Raw genomic sequence first — 19464 nt, 5'->3', positions numbered from 1 at the left:
TGATCGACGCCCGGGCATTCCAGCGAGTCGAGTCCGCCATGTTGTTTACTAATTTTGGTTAGCGTTTAACAATAGGACAATACCATTCGACCCATGGGGGTGACAGTCCTACGAATGTGCCGACATTGTCGAAGGACAAGGACAGGAAAAGTTTGTGCAAGTGTGGCGAGACTCCCGTAGTTACGCGGAAATTATTTACCTCATGTGAAAAAAGCATGTTTCTCATTGTTGTGCTATGTATGTATGTATGTATGTATGTATGTATGTATGTATGTATGTATGTATCTCGCTTTATTCATTCGCATTTACCTTATATATACATTCGTTTATCAGTAACTTTCACAATTGTAATCGACATCACTTCACTCGTTAATTATTATTCGATTTAATATTAGTTTAATTGATCCTTTCCCCTCACCTACGTGTGAGTTTTTAAACTGTAAATAATTGTTACTTTTAATACTTGAGTAATAAAAAAGAGAAATGTATGTATGTATGTATGTAGATAGATAGATAGATAGATAGATAGATATTTTATTTGACACAAAATTTAGCATGAATGAAAAAAACATACAATAAATCAATGGTCAAGAAAAACACAAATAAAACAATATACTAAACTAAAGCTTAGATATAAAATCAATAAATTTTCCCAAGCAATTGACAATAAAGCTATCTTTAGTGCCTAGCAAGCACTTGAATTTCTCATGAGTTGATAACTTGCAAATGTTATCATCATAAATTGCTAATTCAGCTTCAAATTTAGTACGAGCTTGTACAATCTGACTATTTTTACATGTGAGTAATACATGAAATTCATCCCCAATAGCCTGTTCATTACATAGAAAACAAAACCTTTGCTCTGGAGGTGTTTTATTATATCTAAGTTTTTCAATTGGCAACGCGTGAGAAGAAATGCGAAACTTAGTGAAGCTGACCCTGTGTTGCACATTTTTGATTTGTTCTAAATATGGTTCAAATTCAAAATTTTGTTTAAACTTGTTAAAAGTACGTAGCTTATTCTTTTCTGGTTTAAATACCGTTGGCAACCAGACTTTATTATAGTAAACTTGTTTGAATTTGGTTTTGAATTCTATAGTGTTAGATTCATCGCTAATTTTAGTTAATGTGAATAATCTTTTAACAAATGCTGTCCATGAATTACCGTTCATTTTATTGTCAGTATTAAAAGCACAGTCCAGAAGATGATTATGTTTAATTGATTTTAGCCTTTCATAATACTTCAATGTTTGTGAACTAATGTCAATAATGAGAGGATAGCTACCAAGTTCAGCTCTAGTTGCTGCATTGCTGGCCTTATTATTAACACCTAAAATCTGTTTGCAAAGTTTAATGTGGAGTTGTTCAAAGTATGTTTTGTCATTAAACAGACTTTGTATAAAATTGTCTTCAGTTATTTCGTTATTTTTTGTTTTAACAAGTTTGAAAGTAAAAGCCCCCCATATCTCAGATCCATATAATAAAATGGGCAGGATTGTACTGCGATATAACTGAATAGCATTTTTTGGCGAAACTATATAATTGTGTAGGCTAAGTGTTTGTTTTAATGCACCTATTGCACGCATTGCTTTTTTGACTAGATTATCGATAGCAATTGTAAAATTACCACTACTTTGAAAAGTGATACCTAAGTAGGTATATGTTGGGACAACTTTTACCTGTTGGTCTCCTAAGTAAAATTTGCCATCTATCTTTCTTCCCCTGTTATTAAAAATAATAATTTTAGTTTTGTTAATATTAACTCCAAGTCTCCATTTGATATGTATGTATGTATGTATGTATGTATGTGCGTACACGTCACTGAGCAGAGCTCCTGCAAAAATTGCATATTTCTCCTTTTTCATAATCGTCTGAGCTGAAACCTGTTAACTACTTCGTTTGTGAATACATTGTGAAGTTACTGGTAGGTCTACCGTCGTTATCGGACATTATTTTACCTGCTAATCTTCGTTTTTCTGTTCGTGGGCCTTTTCAGGCCCACGACAACTTGAATCCAATATGGCGGCCGCCATGGTTAGATCTCAACGGAGCAACCCATTTGATGGACTAACACGGAACCATGGAATAAAGTGTGAATCACTTATTGGCATGAATATTGAAGACTATGTACTAGCCATTGCTCATATTGTTGAACCAAAAAATATCGTTGCTGCCTCCCGAGCTAACGGCAGCGTTATCGTTTTCCTTGACTCTGTTAAATCTGTTGAAAAAGTGTGCACAGATGGTATCGTTTTCGGAAATTCCCATATTTATACAGAGCCGCTGGTTAAACCAGCCACAAAAGTTGTGTTGTCCGGAGTCCCCCCTTTTATTCCAAACGATATTCTCGTGGCAGAACTATCTCGTTACGGACGTATCGTCAGCAATATTCGCACCATACCCCTTGGTTGTAAACAACCTGAACTAAGACATGTCAAATCTTTCCGCCGACAAGTTTTCATGCTAAGCCAAGAAAGTAAACTAGACAACGTAATTAATATTTCATACGAGGAACAATTATACCGCATTTATTTAACTACTGATGAAGTCGTGTGTTATAAGTGTCACAAGAAAGGCCATATTCGGCGCAACTGCAGGGACGTTTCACAAGAAACTACTATAAACAATTCAGTTAAACAACAGCCGTTGATCAATGAACATGCCGACACTGATACTGCCACTAATGACGCCACGTGCACCGGAAAAAACAATGCAAATGAAGGTGCTAAAAATAACACCACTGCTGAAGACGGTGAAACTATGGCAACGGTTACTAAAACAGACGAACATGATGTTAGTGACGACGACACAGGTAAATTTAATAAAATGCAAATCGAGCCTACTACTGATGAAGAAACATTACAAACACCGACTCCCTTTTCAATGCCTTCCGGATTCTCTTGTTCTTTCTCCTGTAATAAAAATACAGACGCCGACACCACAGTGACTGCACCTCAAACGACGACTGGGACAATGCCAATAATTACAAAAAGATCGATCCCCGTTGGTTTCTCCATACTGAGTTTAGAACGGGCGTCAGTCCCGACGTCCGGCATTCATCACAATCAGCCGAGACAAAACATTTACCGCAATTCATGGGGATCATGTCCCGTAATTTGTGGGCTGAAAACCCAAATAATTAAACAAGTATTATTATTATATACATTTCATTTCACATCGCGAAACTACAACAGAGCTTGGTTGTTCGCGGTGAAACAGCCTCCTTGAAGTCGATACAACTTCAACTAGCCATTTCTTACCTTGAAATCAAAAAAATAAAAATTTCAAGAGCATCGGGGAATATATTAATAACCATTTTTAGCAATCGCTAGATTTATTTTATCTGAATACATGAAATGCACGAGATTTTCGACATTTATTGGCAACTTCCGTGCTGAAAATGGTTGAAAATGTGGGTGTGGTTCTCCTGTTGATTATACGGACAAATATGGTTCTGTGACCCAGGTCGTGCTCCGATCAGGTGACTTTCAGCAAATCAATGATGTTGTAACAAAGCATATTTGACGCTAATTGAAGGGTCGTCGTACCGTCCAATCCGGCTTCGATTCACACAGTTTTTTGTTGTTCTGTGACAGGCTTCAAAATTATTCACTGAAAAACATCGGTATAGTTTGACTAACGGAGGGGATTTGACCTCAGTTCAAAAAGAAGAAAAACTAAGCTGAGTCCACGGCGAATCAGTTCTCTTTGTTAGTCGTGAAATAAGATAACCCAGAGTAGGGTCGATAATTTTCAGCCCTGAAGGACTTCCGCGTGAATCCTGATTTTCGAATTGTTCATCCATGAGTCGTCTGGCCACCAAATATTTATGGCTATAACTAAATTTGACACGTTTTTTTTTTCTGAATTATTCATTTATGTCAAGCTCTGTTCTATTTTTTCAGAGCATGTGGCCGTTTTAGTCAAAATATTTTTTGTGGGAACACTTTTACGGCACGTATAGATCGAGCTCATTCACTGATCGTGACTTAATTTTACAAATTATACCAGACCGACCGCCTGTGGGCCGACGTGGTTTTGGTATCGTTATTTCTGGAATAAATCATTAACATTTTCCTCGTTTCTCTGTTCTGTCGAAAGAAGTTACCTATGCCCTTTTCACGTAACTGTCTCATTAAAATAAAATATTACATTTAGAACAAGCACCGAAAACACGTAACAAGAGGTCCCAGATAAGTTGCTTTGACGATTGATTGTCATGCAACTATTAGATTTGAAAAAACACAATTTCGACTACTTATGTGTGATCAGTGTTTTGGCGAGCAGTCAATGTTTTCAATGAGCGAGCGAGCGAAAAAAAGAGCGATTAAAATGCTGTCGGTTTCCGGTCGGACAAGACAGCGCGGTCGGAAATCAAGCAATAAGCTGTGGGTGTAAAAGCGGAAGGCTGGGCGAAATGAGTACCGCAATTACGTAAACTTTTTAGTATTGATATGCAAATCGGATCTTTCATCAAGTGTCAATTAGGATTACTTTCATGAGAGTGTTGTGCTTGTGTTGGTGGTGTTTATAAACAATCACAGTGGCAATGTTTTGAAATAGAAAAAAACGTCGAAATATGCCTTTTAAAATGGAGTTTTTGTTTAGAATAAAAGCACAGTCATAGACACTGTCATAACCAACGATAATTTAAAATAAAAAAAAATATTGAAAAAAAACACATTAAACGTATGCTAACCCCTTAAGGTAGCAAGAAGGGTTTTGTGACGTTTTGTCTGTTGTCTCGTTCAGAACAGTAATTTAGTTTATATATTTCAAAAAACAAAGTATAGAGGTACAAGTTCGCACAAACTGGTTAGTCATTGTTTACATAATTATCATGTGACATCAAAAATGGCGAACCTTGTAAAAATGACTAAGTCCGCGATTGCGAGAACACACTGCGTAATTTCCTGGTGAAATTTACGTCATGCATTGTCCGTAATCAAGTCCATTGAAATGTGTTCCCGGTAATCAAAAGACCTATTATTCCGATATCTATGCAGGTTTGTTTTTTTGTCCCCAAATTATTTCATACTTGGCACTATTATTCTGTGACAAAGCATTTTCTTTAAAAACCCAGACATATTTCGCACCATCATTATCTTTTGAACAATAACTGCGAGTCCGAACGCACTTGATTTGGCCGCGGTCCCAATGAGTCGTACTCAGTCAAAACTTCAACTCGAGAAAATTCAACTTTAAATAGTGACATTCGTCAAAATATAAACATTTGCATGTTTAAGCAAGCATTCGGGTGGACTTCTTGATGATCAGCAATGTCTGTGCTGTACTGGTCGTTTACCGATCATGCAAGTGCATAGCTGCTTTTGTTCTGCTCGACGGTGACGATATTGCCGCTACAAGTCACGGTGTGAGCTTGGTTTTAACCATAGATCTTATGTTTTAATGAATGGTTTTATTGATAACGATTTTATATATTTGATGTCACCCTGGCAGTAAAAATATGGGTACGGTAATGCACTTTTCGAGGCCACATGTTCATTTTGAATTGTGTTGAAAAAACTTGTAACCTTTTGTTCGGTTGTGTTATCACCTCATGATGACCTGCAACGATAACAAGCCGGAATTTTCACAGTTGCACCTTAAAACAATGAACCAATTACCATGAGCATGATGATACATCTTCGGAAGACAATGAGTGTTGGCCTGTTTTGTAAACAATTCTTTGTCTGGGAACAGGGCGCACCGGAAATATAACATTGCGCTGACAATTTAAATAGGTCGTGGCGCCCTGTTAAAACCCCACGTGGAGAACCCTGCTAGGGGATCTACATTTTCGTTTACTCAAACCGTGATTGACAGGCATTTTGCATACATTAGCCACCATTTTAAACTCGTAATTTACACTGGTCGCGGCACGTTTCGACCGAAAATAACAACATTTAAACATCAAAAGCCCAACCAGATGAGTGTAATCGCTAGCGTACATATTCATGCCCCCGTGGATATGTATTTGGAATCACAGCTTGATCTCCAAACATCGTAAATGGCACATTTCACAGAGCTTCCGCCACGATGTGAGCAGCTTGGTTCGGATTAGCATACTAATACGGTGACCATCTTGACCCTTATTTATAGTATCGGTTCCCCTTTAAGGACTGTGCAGACCCCTGATTAGTTTTTGGGTAAATATTTGTGCATACTAATTACCTTATTAGCCTAATTAGTTAATTTTCAGCTTTTTGCCTGATATCTCAAGTACTAATCATCATATTTTAATGAGACTTGCTACATAGATCTTCTAGGACTATGCAGAGACCTGATTAGTTTTAATTGGATATTAATTACCTAATTTGCAAAATGTTCCACTGATATATAAAGAACCACGAATTGGATTTTAATGAAGCTTTTGAAGAGAACTATGCAGAGACCCATTTAGTTTTTGGTAAATATTTATGCTTATGCTTAATTAACATAATTAATTAACACTGATATCTCAATTACTGATCATCACATTTGAATAAAATTTGGTACGTAAATGCTCTAGGACAATAGACAGGCCTGGGTTAAAATTTAATCATATTAATTCTCTAATTAGCATAATAATTCATAATTTTTTTGTTCTGTTCTGTTCATATTTGTTACCTGATTTACATAATTAGTTTTCTCATGTACAAGTAATTTTGAATTAATTTTTAATGTGTCTTTATAAATACTCTCAGCACACGGGAGTTCTTTCTAAGCTTTCTTTGATTAGAACTTGGGTTAGAGCATTATGTGTTTGAACCACAGTATTCTGAGAGTGGAAGCCCAATTGCGTTACAGTACCGTACTTCCCTGATCGTAAGCCCCTCCCGAGTATGAAGCCCTTCCTTCTATTTTTACTAGGTATTTATCGAGTTGAGGGCATTCACGATTATAAGTCCAGAGTGCTATTGTGAGAAAACTCGTATTAATTTCAGAGTGCATGGCAAACATACTCATACTGTGATCGTTAAGTTGTGTACCTGGTTATTGGGCATGAAAGGCCTAGGGTTTAATCGATGTGAGATGTTGGCGACCATAAAAGGTGTTTAAATTCTTCCTCCACACTCAGTTTACCCACGGTTACTATTAACCGTCGTTTACTTTTCGAATATTGCAAATCGCCAGTTTTTAGGGAAAAAAATCATTGTTTTTTTCTTTGCAATCAGTGCTACGGATCGCATTTTAACATCGCGGTAATTCACTTCCGCATTGCGTTAAAAAATCATCGCCAATAATCGGAAAATTTCATCATTACGAAACATCAGTTTGATTAGTTAATGAAAAACATGACCTGTTAGGTTCAAGGAAGTTGTTTCAGGTCAAATCTTGCTGAAAAACCTCATGGTGGAAAATTGTTTTGCGTCGAGAGTTTGTGTACGATCGAAAACATATCAAAAACGAAGATACCAATGATAAATGCCTTAAACTGTTTCCCCACAGACCCTACCCATTATTTCACCGTAAATTCAGACAGTATGTAAATCGTATTGTAATAAAATATGTGTGTTTTTTATGAATATGTTTGTTTCTTCATTGTAAGTGTGGAAATCAATGATGCATTTTATTAAGTATTATTTTCCCGAGCCCGGCGTGGTGAACGAATAATTGTTTTGTATAATTTTTCGTTGTTGGCAAGATGGTTACAGTGTTTAACCCCAAAACAAAATCATCTTTTCTGAGTTGATCCTGGAGTACAAGCTCATCCCTTATTTTACCCTTACGTGTTCATGCCTTCGGGCTTATGATCTGGGAAGTACGATATACTGTGAAGATTCAGATCAGTCCAGTGTGAGTGATGAGAGTATATTGTCAACAATGGCCCTTGTTCAGATGATAGTTTTATTTCAAATTACACGGAAGTCTGTGAACAGTCTGCTTGGTGTTCCTGTGACATTTGTAGTATTACTAGTATTTGCCAGTGCAGCCCCATGAATATATGAACGAAAATGTTTCCCCCACCACCAGCCTACGAACTCAAGATTGCATAATCCAGCATCCAGACTTTGAAATAATTTGCACGCACAGTGCAGTACTGGAAACGGCATTTATTAGACAGTTAGACAAAAAACAAAACAAAATGCTTGCACATCCATAATGTTTGTATGTTGATACGCTTGTAAATAACGTTAACGTAAAAGTCTTAACAACCTAGACTAGAAGTCAACTCACCAGTCCAGCCAACTATGGCTCTCTAAGTTGTTTATATTTAATTAGATACTATTTCGTCGTCATGCTTTGTTACCTTTCCTGTTTATACCTCATGGGGGCGCTTTTTATGGCAAGATGGCGCAAATGGAAGTCCTTCGCAGGTTTATGGTTTCTCATATTTAAATCATATTTAAACTCTGAAGATAATAATTTTTTTTTAATCAATTTACATAAATTGATAAATACAAAGACCGAATTAGACTCTATTTAGTTCCCCTTTAAGAATAAACTTCATTTGCCATGAGTTGAAATTATCTATGTCCAGGTCTTCTTTCCACTCTTTTATACAATGTACTACTGCACAATGAGAAATTCTTGGATGACTAAATTACAAGTATGCAAATTAGTAATGGGGACAGCTATACTGTTGCAACAAAGTATCAGGGGGACACAATTCAAAAACTACATGTTATATAATAAAACTCAAATAAATGTTTTAAAAAAGTACATCTTTTATTGAATGCTTAAATGAAGAGAAAGACTCATTCAAAGTATTGGGATCGTAAATAAACACCTGGTTTCCAATCTTTATCTTGGCATGTGGTTTAACAATACAATTGTCAACAATGTATCAACATAGTGAGATGGCTAAATACAGGCGTTATATTTGTTTGTAATAAATAAACACATGCTTGAATTTTGTGATTAAATCAAGCATTGATTGGAAGCCAATATAATAACTTCCATAGTAGTGTGATGTGGGATGATTTCCTGGCTTTACAAAGTGACGAGCTGATGCATTCTGAACTGGCTGCAGTCGTTTAAAGGCGCACCTTCCAGTTAAGCTTAATTTCACAACAAATTTACTTTCTGGATAACAAAAGATAGATTAACATTGTAAACAACATAAACAATAGTGTCCCATGATTCTTTGGTGCAATCCATGGGATTGAGCGGTTCCCCTTTAATTAAATGATCAGGATGTGGATAGTAAACTATGGCAATAGTCTAGATGAGGAACAATGCATGTACATAACATTGTTTGTGTAGCTGTTGGTGTCAGTACCCCAGCTTCCTCTGCCTGTTTCTCCACTTAGCTACTGAAAATGGACTCTGGTATATTTGCTATATGATTAATGTTAAATCACTATAAATTCATATACGGTAGTTGTTCAGGTAAGCGCCCCGGGTCCTGAAAGTGGAAAATTGCCAAAATATAGGGCATGTTCTTGGGCATCCCCTGCAAAAAAAACGAAGATTGACAACATGCAGATCAAACTGTGGCAGGGAATAGAATGGCAAGTGAAAACCTGCAACGGAAATAAATGATCATTTTGCAACATTAGAAGTATAACACAAATAATTTATTGTTTATAATGTGACAAATAAACCAGAAATAAAAAATAAATAAAAATCAACAGTGGAATCATTTTATTGCAAACACACCTAATACATGTGAACTCAAAATGAACTAAAATGTAAAACTTACAAAATTTCATAGTTCAAAAAACTTCTCAGATCTCTATTTGCACATTCATTGTCATCTTCGTCAAAGTCCAAGTCGGCGTCACTCTTGCCCTCCAACAAAATCCCTACAGCTTTGTCTTGAAGTCATCGCACACAATTTGTGTCAGCTTGGCTTGTCTAATCACAATAAAGAGACAAGAAAAATAGGGTCATGTACAAACGACTCTGCTCTATCATTTTTGATACAATATTGCAACATTGGTTTTAAAGTGGAACGAGTGCGACACTTGCTTCACAGCTCTCGATAATGTAAGAATTGCTTGAATCTTGTCTAAGGAAACACAGATTGTGAAATTACCTATTTTGCTGTCGCAGCTATTTCGCGCTCACCCCTCGTTTTACGTAATTGACATTTTATTATTATTTATCTACGATCGGTGCGGGTTACCAGCTTTTTTTCACACATGTGTGATCCAATTCAGTTCAGAGTTGGTACAGAGACAGGAATTGATGGTGTTATTAGGCATATCAAGTTATTTTCTTGATTCTTCAAAGTTTCACTGTGTTTTTCTTTGATTTTTAACATTTTACCTTCAAAATTGCTGGAAAATCCGACTTTTCCCGAAATTTCCTGAGTTTAATCCAAGTTTTGATGACGTATGCGCAGTTCTCGTCTCGTGGAAATCACCACCGTTTTCGTGTGAGGATATTATATCCCAGAATATATTTCTTTGCGCAACGCTTACGGTATATGAACAAAACTGCGCTTAATATGGTATTTATACACTTTTAATTATCGTTTTTGTCTCGGGTTCAGTGATCGTGAGAAACTATTGCTAACCTGGTGAGAGCTTTGCCAGAAAAACTGCCTTTCTATTATTGTTATAAGAACATGTTATGTATTTGTGTAAATTGAAAGTTTACTTCGTTATTTAAGAGGCTTGCAGTGCTCTCTCTGGGATTCAAACGTCATGGTGGTGTCGTCGCAATGCTGCTCTGAGACACAGCCACGCTTGCCAGACTCTGCCACGCTCAAAATCATTGTCGCCATGCTTGATTTCCACACATTCACATTTGTTTATGATTTTCAAAGCTATTGTTCTATGAGATGCGTCTTCGCTGTTATAACATAACATAAACAGCCATAAACAAGTTTATTGTGGTCGTCATGTACTCATTGAAAGTGTTGGTTTATTTACGTGATCCACTGATCACGCCATAGCTGAAGTAAAAAATATGTCGCTACTCTGAAATCCCACCTCGACTAATCAAATCTAATAATTTTATTGTGAATCTGTTATGCACGATTGCTATTTCTGGTGTTCATTCGCACATGCTAGAAAATTGACAGGAAGTGTGAAATGTGGTTTCATGACAACATATTAGACTAGAATTATCAAGAAAACACAAGTCAAGTTCAAGGTAATGATGAAATTGAGAAGTACTGTAATTCAATATCAATGAATCTATCATCACTTTTAAATTACCTTTGAATTAAAAATTGTTACCTAAGTGCCAGAGAAATTACTACACCTTTGACCGATACATCGTTGACCATTGAGCGTGGATGACTAGACACAAAGGAGCAGTAAAATAAGATTAGGGAGGGAGGGGATCAAATTGACGTAATCCTCAATTTTAAGTCATAATTTCTTTTTTCAAAACTTCAGATATTATTGTCTATAATTGTAGTTAACAATATTAGCTAATATATTTTTGGCAATATATTCCATGTTTTACTTTTTCGACTTATTCTTGAAAACTACAAGCCTGAATGTTTTGATACTTTGTGTATATGTACCTTGGGTAGACCTCTCTTAGGTTTGTTCATTTCATGATTATATCTTCAATTCTCTAATTTTGGTGAATATTTTTGTCATTTTTGGTAAAAAGTGATATTTTCGACTTCTTGTTAAAAACCGCAAGTGCAATTGCTTTGATATTACATATATAGGTACTACATGTGGACTGCTGTCAGATTTGTTCATTTTGTATTGATATCTTTAATTCTCTAATTTTGGTGAATATTTTTGTCATTTTTGGTAAAAAGTGATATTTTCGACTTCTTGTTAAAAACCAATAGTTCAATTGCTTTGATATTACATATATAGATACTACATGTAGACCTTTCTCAGATTTGTTCATTTTGTGATGATATCTTCAATTCTCTAATTTTGGTGAATATTTTTAGCTCCGCTGTCGGCTTTGTCGAGCGGAGCTTATCATATGAGTGATTGTCCGTCGTCGTCGTCCGTGTCAATGTTTTACTTTTTCGACTTCTTCTTGAAAACTACAAGCCTGAATGCTTTGATACTTGGTGTATATGTACCTTGGGTAGACCTCTCTTAGGTTTGTTCATTTCATGTTGATATCTTCAATTCTCTAATTTTGGTGAATATTTTTGTCATTTTTGGTAAAAAGTGATATATTCGACTTCTTGTTAAAAACCGCAAGTGCAAATGCTTTGATAATACATATATAGGTACTACATGTGGACCTCTCTCAGATTTGTTCATTTTGTAATGATATCTTCAATTCTCTAATTTTGGTGAATATTTTTGTCATTTTTGGTAAAAAGTGATATTTTCGACTTCTTGTTAAAAACCGCAAGTCCGATTGCTTTGATATTACATATATAGGTACTACATGTGGACCTCTCTCAGATTTGTTTATTTTGTGATGATATCTTCAATTCTCTAATTTTGGTGAATATTTTTGTAATTTTTGGTAAAAAGTGATATTTTCGACTTCTTGTTAAAAACCAATAGTTCAATTGCTTTGATATTACATATATAGATACTACATGTAGACCATTCTCAGATTTGTTCATTTTGTGATGATATCTTCAGTTCTCTAATTTTGGTGAATATTTTTGTCATTTTTGGTAAAAAGTGATATTTTTGACTTCTTGTTAAAAACCGCAAGTCCGATTGCTTTGATATTACATATATAGGTACTACATGTGGACCTCTCTCAGATTTGTTCGTTTTGTGATGATATCTTCAATTCTCTAATTAATTTATTTTGGTGAATATTTTTGTAATTTTTTGGTAAAAAGTGATATTTTCGACTTCTTGTTAAAAACTGTAAGTCTGATTGCTTTGATACTATTCATATTGTTCATTTTCTAATCATGTCTTCAGTTCTTTAATTGAAATGTGCATTGCTAACAGCGGAGCTATCTCAGCCGATAGGCTGCTTGTTGTCATTTTTGGTAAAAAGTGATATTTTCGACTTTTTGTTAAAAACTGCAAGTCCGATTGCTTTGATATTACATATATAGGTACTACATGTGGACCTCTCTCAGATTTGTTCATTTCGTGATGATATCTTCAATTCTCTAATTTTGGTGAATATTTTTGTCATTTTTGGTAGAAAGTGATATTTTCGACTTCTTGTTAAAAACCGCAAGTGCAATTGCTTTGATATTACATATATAGGTACTACATGTGGACTGCTGTCAGATTTGTTCATTTTGTATTGATATCTTTAATTCTCTAATTTTGGTGAATATTTTTGTCATTTTTGGTAAAAAGTGATATTTTCGACTTCTTGTTAAAAACCGCAAGTGCAATTGCTTTGATATTACATATATAGGTACAACATGTGGACTGCTGTCAGATTTGTTCATTTTGTATTGATATCTTTAATTCTCTAATTTTGGTGAATATTTTTGTCATTTTTGGTAAAAAGTGATATTTTCGACTTCTTGTTAAAAACCAATGGTAGTTCAATTGCTTTGATATTACATATATAGATACTACATGTAGACCTTTCTCAGATTTGTTCATTTTGTGATGATATCTTCAATTCTCTAATTTTGTTGAATATTTTTGTCATTTTTGGTAAAAAGTGATATTTTTGACTTCTTGTTAAAAACCGTTAGTTCGATTGCTTTGCTATTACATATATAGGTACTACATGTGGACCTCTCTCAGATTTGTTCATTTTGTGATATCTTCAATTCTCTAATTTTGGTGAATATTTTTGTCATTTTTGGTAGAAAGTGATATTTTCGACTTCTTGTTAAAAACTGCAAGTCCGATTGCTTTGATATTACATATATAGGTACTACATGTGGACCTCTCTCAGATTTGTTCATTTTGTGATGATATCTTCAATTCTCTAATTTTGGTGAATATTTTTGGTAAAAAGTGATGTTTTCGACTTCTTGTTGAAAACTGTAAGTCCGATTGCTTTGATACTATTCATATTGTTCATTTTCTAATGATGTCTTCACTTCTTTAATTGAAATGTGCATTGCTAACAGCGGAGCTATCTCAGCCGACAGGCTGCTTGTTGTCATTTTTGGTAAAAAGTGATATTTTCGACTTGTTAAAAACCGCAAGTCCAATTGCTTTGATACTACATATATAGGTACTACATGTGGACCTATCTCAGATTTGTTCATTTTGTGATGATATCTTAAATTCTCTAATTTTGGTAAATACTTTTGTCATTTTTGGTAAAAAGTGATATTTTCGACTTCTTGTTAAAAACCAATAGTTCAATTGCTTTGATATTACATATATAGATACTACATGTAGACCTTTCTCAGATTTGTTCATTTTGTGATGATATCTTCAATTCTCTAATTTTGGTGAATATTTTTGTCATTTTTGGTAAAAAGTGATATTTTCGACTTCTTGTTAAAAACTGCAAGTCTGATTGCTTTGATATTACATATATAGGTACTACATGTGGACCTCTCTCAGATTTGTTCATTTTGTGATGATATCTTCAATTCTCTAATTTTGGTGAATATTTTTGTAATTTTTGGTAAAAAGTGATATGTTCGACTTCTTGTTAAAACCCAAAAGTTCAATTGCTTTGATATTACATATATAGATACTACATGTAGACCTTTCTCAGATTTGTTCATTTCGTGATGATATCTTCAATTCTCTAATTTTCGTGAATATTTTTGTCATTTTTGGTAGAAAGTGATATTTTCGACTTCTTGTTAAAAACCGCAAGTGCAATTGCTTTGATATTACATATATAGGTACTACATGTGTACCTCTCTCAGATTTGTTCATTTTGTAATGATATCTTTAATTCTCTAATTTTGGTGAATATTTTTGTCATTTTTGGTAGAAAGTGATATTTTCGACTTCTTATTAAAAACTGCAAGTCCGATTGCTTTGATATTACATATATAGGTACTACATGTGGACCTCTCTCAGATTTGTTCATTTTGTGATGATATCTTCAGTTCTCTAATTTTGGTGAATATTTTTGTCATTTTTGGTAAAAAGTGATATTTTCGACTTCTTGTTGAAAACTGTAAGTCCGATTGCTTTGATATTACATATATAGGTACTACATGTGGACCTCTCTCAGATTTGTTCATTTTGTGATGATATCTTCAGTTCTCTAATTTTGGTGAATATTTTTGTCATTTTTGGTAAAAAGTGATATTTTCGACTTCTTGTTGAAAACTGTAAGTCCGATTGCTTTGATATTACATATATAGGTACTACATGTGGACCTCTCTCAGATTTGTTCATTTTGTGATGATATCTTCAATTCTCTAATTTTGGTGAATATTTTTGTAATTTTTGGTAAAAAGTGATATTTTCGACTTCTTGTTAAAACCCAAAAGTTCAATTGCTTTGATATTACATATATAGATACTACATGTAGACCTTTCTCAGATTTGTTCATTTCGTGATGATATCTTCAATTCTCGAATTTTGGTGAATATTTTTGTCATTTTTGGTAGAAAGTGATATTTTCGACTTCTTGTTAAAAACCGCAAGTGCAATTGCTTTGATATTACATATATAGGTACTACATGTGGACTGCTGTCAGATTTGTTCATTTTGTATTGATATCTTCAATTCTCTAATTTTGGTGAATATTTTTGTCATTTTTGGTAAAAAGTGATATTTTCGACTTCTTGTTAAAAACTGCAAGTCTAATTGCTTTGATACTACATATATAGGTACTACATGTGGACCTCTCTCAGATTTGTTCATTTCGTGATGATATCTTCAATTCTCTAATTTTGGTGAATATTTTTGTCATTTTTGGTAAAAAGTGATATTTTCGACTTCTTGTTAAAAACCGCAAGTGCAATTGCTTTGATATTACATATATAGGTACTACATGTGGACTGCTGTCAGATTTGTTCATTTTGTATTGATATCTTTAATTCTCTAATTTTGGTGAATATTTTTGTCATTTTTGGTAAAAAGTGATATTTTCGACTTCTTGTTAAAAACCGCAAGTGCAATTGCTTTGATATTACATATATAGGTACAACATGTGGACTGCTGTCAGATTTGTTCATTTTGTATTGATATCTTTAATTCTCTAATTTTGGTGAATATTTTTGTCATTTTTGGTAAAAAGTGATATTTTCGACTTCTTGTTAAAAACCAATGGTAGTTCAATTGCTTTGATATTACATATATAGATACTACATGTAGACCTTTCTCAGATTTGTTCATTTTGTGATGATATCTTCAATTCTCTAATTTTGTTGAATATTTTTGTCATTTTTGGTAAAAAGTGATATTTTTGACTTCTTGTTAAAAACCGTTAGTTCGATTGCTTTGATATTACATATATAGGTACTACATGTGGACCTCTCTCAGATTTGTTCATTTTGTGATGATATCTTCAATTCTCTAATTTTGGTGAATATTTTTGTCATTTTTGGTAGAAAGTGATATTTTCGACTTCTTGTTAAAAACTGCAAGTCCGATTGCTTTGATATTACATATATAGGTACTACATGTGGACCTCTCTCAGATTTGTTCATTTTGTGATGATATCTTCAATTCTCTAATTTTGGTGAATATTTTTGTCATTTTTGGTAAAAAGTGATGTTTTCGACTTCTTGTTGAAAACTGTAAGTCCGATTGCTTTGATACTATTCATATTGTTCATTTTCTAATGATGTCTTCACTTCTTTAATTGAAATGTGCATTGCTAACAGCGGAGCTATCTCAGCCGACAGGCTGCTTGTTGTCATTTTTGGTAAAAAGTGATATTTTCGACTTGTTAAAAACCGCAAGTCCAATTGCTTTGATACTACATATATAGGTACTACATGTGGACCTCTCTCAGATTTGTTCATTTTGTGATGATATCTTAAATTCTCTAATTTTGGTAAATACTTTTGTCATTTTTGGTAAAAAGTGATGTTTTCGACTTCTTGTTGAAAACTGTAAGTCCGATTGCTTTGATACTATTCATATTGTTCATTTTCTAATGATGTCTTCAGTTCTTTAATTGAAATGTGCATTGCTAACAGCGGAGCTATCTCAGCCGATAGGCTGCTTGTATGCAATTCTATCTGTATTTATATTAGATGTATTTTTTTGTATTTTTCTCAATAGTATTTTTTTATTTCTTTAGATATCTTGGCATCCATTTGGTTCAACTCAAGTGAAATTTTCTGCATATCCCTGGTCAGATTTTAATGACATTGAAAACACAAGTACTTTGGCATTATGCATATTCTTGATATATTTTTTTTGATATTAATTTGACAACTTTGTGGAGTGGAAACAGACTGGGGAATTAGTTCATTCTATACTTAGCAGAACATGTTTAAAATAGCACAGTGTAAACTGATTTTTTTCTCACAAAGCAGAGCCACTGAAACTGCATATATTAGAAAAGCATACTATTCGCTGCATGTCTGACAATTGGATACTATTTTCACAGGTCCTCTTTTTTTTTTTTTTTTTTTTGAGAAGTGCTATCAACCAAAGCATAAATATGTGTTTCTCTGTACATTAAAGTTTAATTTCACATGATTTGTTAACATTAATGTATGATAATAAAAACTTAATAATATTTTTCTGGATTCTTGCACTTTATTTGTATCATTGTCATATGAGAAGTACTCTTGTCCTTATTTAGAGATATTGAAACTGATTCAGGGCCACAACCTACATATAGATCTTTACGTGACGAACCGGGAAGTAAAGTTGTTGTCACAGGTACTGTATACCAAGGATCATCAGGTTTTTTACTGGAACACTTCGGTGATTGGCAGTGTCTTTATCCAAACAGACACAACACTGACTCTTCTACATATTTGCAGATCTGATTTGCATACTTACTTGTCATTTTAGCTGTTGTACTTGTTTGTTGCTATCTGGTTTTCTTGCTGAGACCAGGATGAAGAGTGCTATAAACTTGCCAATTTAAGTCTATGTCAAAAACTGATTAAATTTTATGTTGCAACTTTCAAATGACAACAAGCGAAGGCAGTGTCATTCATGACTTCTTTGATTGAATAAATTGTTACTTCTTGGAGGCCATTTTTTCCCTCAAAAATCTAAAAAAACAAAACAAGCTTTTTCTAGTCGTAACCAGCTTTTTCTTAGATATGTGTCATCCAGTTTTGTTCAAAGTTGGTACAGAGACGTGTAATAATTGTTTACATGTGCACATCGCATTATATATTTATCAAGTTATTTATTTGGCTTTTCTGAGACAATTTATATATGTTTACCCCATCCCCCCACTAAAATTGTTCCACATCAATTCTGAACAATTAATAACGGACAGTACAGCTCACAATGAATAAATTCACTCTGACACAAACCCAGTTCAATATCAGTTTTAAATTGTTTTCTGAGCGAGGGCTATGACATGACATGTCATGTCTTGTTTTTCAATAATTGTTATCAGAATCACAACAGACTACAAGGAAGTCAACTGTACAATGAACAAAAAATAGATTTTTTTATTTTTTCTTATTACAAGTGTAGAAAAAGTGGGCATTGAGTGGTTGCCGGGGCATGGGAACTTACCCGGGCATGGGCGATTAACCGGAAAACTACGGTATTTTGACCCTTAGCCTTCAAAAAACACCCAATCCTCGATCCACTTGAATAATTAATAAATTACATGCCATACATACCTCAACTGGCAGGTGATTTCAATGCCACAGACTCGTGTAGGCATTTTCTGTTTTTGTAATTCTTGATGTTACATTTTTTACTCCCATGTGCAAGGCAGTCTTTGCTGTAGCCTGTCTGTATGTTTCTGTCCATTCCACTCATACATGTATCTCAAGAACCACATGTTGGTTTTTGATGAAACTTGATGCACAGATGCTCTGGGCTATTGCGCAGATTTGATTTGGTTTTAGTTAAAGTCTGTGCTTATTAATTACCTAATAGCTGATTTTTAGCTGTTCTACTGATATCTAAAGAACCACTCATTGGATTTTGATGAAACTTTGTACATAGATGCTCTGGGATAATGCGTAGACCTGATTGGTTTTTGGAAGAAATCCCATGCATATTATTTCCCTAATTTCATTTGTCAATTTTTTATTTATCATTACATTACAATGAAACTTAGTACATAGATGTCATAAAACAATGCACAGATCTGATATTTTTTTGAGTTAATATCTGCATATTAATTACATAATTTGCATAATTAATCAATTTTCAGCTTTTGATATTTCAAGTACTAATTATTACATTTCAATGAAACTTGGTACATAGATGTCATAGGACAGACAATGCACAGAACTGAGAAGTATTGGGTTAATATTTGTGCATATTAATTACCTAATTTGTATAATTAGTAAACTTTCAGCTTTTCTGCTGATTTTTCAAGTACTAATCTTTACATTTCAACTTGGTGCATAGACACAGACCTGATTAGTTTTGGGTTAAAAAAGCAATGCATATTAATAACCTAATTTGCTTATTACCGGTAATTAGCACATTTTAGACATTTTCATTTATTTCCCAAGTACCATTCAACAGATTTCAATGAATCATGACATATACATAGATGCTCTGGAATAATGCGCAAACCTGATTGGTTTTGAGTTGAAATCAATGTGATATAAGTACTATTGCTAATAGGGACATG

The 19464-nt window shown here is 34.0% G+C and overlaps 1 protein-coding gene across 3 annotated transcripts in view; it reads left to right on the top strand.

Annotated features, from left to right (window-relative positions):
* LOC100374861 (uncharacterized) overlaps window positions 1–19464 on the top strand; it is a 104299-nt gene that overhangs the window by 34513 nt on the left and 50322 nt on the right. The gene's annotated exons all lie outside the window — the stretch shown is intronic.

Source organism: Saccoglossus kowalevskii, chromosome 1, assembly GCF_978046115.1.
Source record: "Saccoglossus kowalevskii chromosome 1, keSacKowa6.1, whole genome shotgun sequence".
NCBI lineage: Eukaryota > Metazoa > Hemichordata > Enteropneusta > Harrimaniidae > Saccoglossus > Saccoglossus kowalevskii.
Note: the sequence above shows the minus strand (reverse complement) of the source record. Positions and strands in the feature narration are given on the sequence as shown.